Raw genomic sequence first — 1,862 nt, 5'->3', positions numbered from 1 at the left:
TGGCTCCGTTGTCACACATCTATCTTCTCCCTGTGTATCCTCCTCTCCTTAGAACAACACGAGTCAAATGGAAATAAAGGTCCACCCTAGTCCAGTATGACCTCATCTTAACCGAATTATCTTTGCAATAAACCCATTTCCAAGTAAGGTCACATTTTGAGTTACTAGTGGCTAGTATTTCACGTGTATTTTTTTTTTTTTGGCGGGGGGAGACACAATTCAGTGCTTAGCAGGTGCTGCAAGTTTAAACAGGGTGGCCACTCTCTCTGTGGAGAATGCATTTAGCAGTAGATTTGAGTGGAATGGCCTTGGCCAGATGAGCTCACAGAGCTGCTTGTGCAGCAGCCTTGATGGGAGGAAGGTCTTGCTGCATTTGGGGAATTGAAAGGAGGCCAGTTGAGTTGGCCCCTGAGAGCAGAGGAAGACGGGCATGAGAGGAAGCTGGAGGCATAAAAAGCTGCTGGCTCATGAGCTCCTTGTGAGCCAACATAAAGGCTGGGCTTGAGTCTAGAAGCTCTGGGACGCCAATCCGGGGTCTTTCTGCTCCGCTCCTCCTGGCTGCTGGGAAAACAGACTGGAAGTCATGAGCAGCCATGAGGGGAGTGGCTCAGACTCATCAGGGCTACCTTCAAACTTTCGGTTCTTTAGAGAGGACAAGAGCGAAGGGGAGAGTAAACCAGTTTCTCTACATGTTCTGTGGGTAGAAAAGGGAGCAGTGATCATGTGGGAAAGACGGGTACTTAGAAGGAAGGTGATCCTGAGCTCAGGGCAGGAAGTGGCATCCCAAGGAGGAGGTATGGCTGTGAGTGGTGGAAGGAGGCATGCTGGAAACCAATTTCCTGTTGTCCTGAAATTCACCACGATGCCCGGGAGCAGGATGTAGGAGAGAAGAAAGTCACTGGGGACAAGGAGACCATGGACATGAGAGAGCAGAGAGTGGGGTGATCAGGTGGCACTGGATCCACATGAAGAGGAAGCCCACTAGACCCAAAGAAGGACAGATGACCCGAAGGACAGCAAGACGAAGGAAAGAGGCTGGTACAGTCCAAAAGGAGGCAGGATCCTGCATCTCAGAAGCTATGGCTGGGGAGAGACTGCTTGGAGATTAAGGAGATAATGGAGCATGGGAGGAGAGACAGTCTCTGGTTGAGATGCTACAGAAGTGGGGACGGGTCAACAGTCAGCCTTTAATGAGGCCAAAAGGGTGGCCAACTTCTACAAAGCAGTTTAGAATTCAGAGAAGCTTGATGAATAAGGGCAGGTGTCCCAAAGGACACAGTGGAAGGTTTAGGGAGGAGGGAAAGCACCGGTTTTGATGGGCTGGATCCAGGGACAGGCAGAGCAGGATGAGTGCACTGAGCTGCATTTCATGGATATCATCATCTGTGTGTGTTCACTAATATTTCAGGAGACCAGGAGAACTAGGTCAACGTTAGATAAAGGCAGGGATGAGAAACTCTCGAGATTACAGAGAACAGATGTCAGCTTTGGCGTCCGTGTAGCCCTGGTAAGCTGAAAAGAAAAGATTAAGCAAGCATGATGCCTGGGTCTTGTCGTAGCAGTGCTGAGGGAGGGGAGGAAGAACAGAGGCAAAGCTTCCTTAGACCTAAAAGCACCCAGTCCAGCTGGGGTAGAGCCTGAAGGGATGACTAAAAGTAGAGAACCAAGATGAAAACCAATGGAGAAACAAAGGACCCTCCCCTCTGTAAAAAGACCTGCCTTTGAGCTCTTCACTCATGGCGAGTGGACGCCCATCTCTGGAAATCATCCCTGGCTGCTGAGACGCTGTTGCAGTGCACAACCGCAACCACCACCCAGGACTGAAGCCCCCGTGACTGGCGTCTTGCAGCCGAAGGCTCTCA

This window comes from Leptonychotes weddellii, chromosome 14 (assembly GCF_054177405.1).
Source record: "Leptonychotes weddellii isolate Sample4059 chromosome 14, ASM5417740v2, whole genome shotgun sequence".
In the NCBI taxonomy this organism is placed as follows: Eukaryota; Metazoa; Chordata; class Mammalia; order Carnivora; family Phocidae; genus Leptonychotes; species Leptonychotes weddellii.
The sequence above is the reverse complement of the archived record's forward strand: the minus strand, read 5'-3'. Positions refer to the sequence as shown.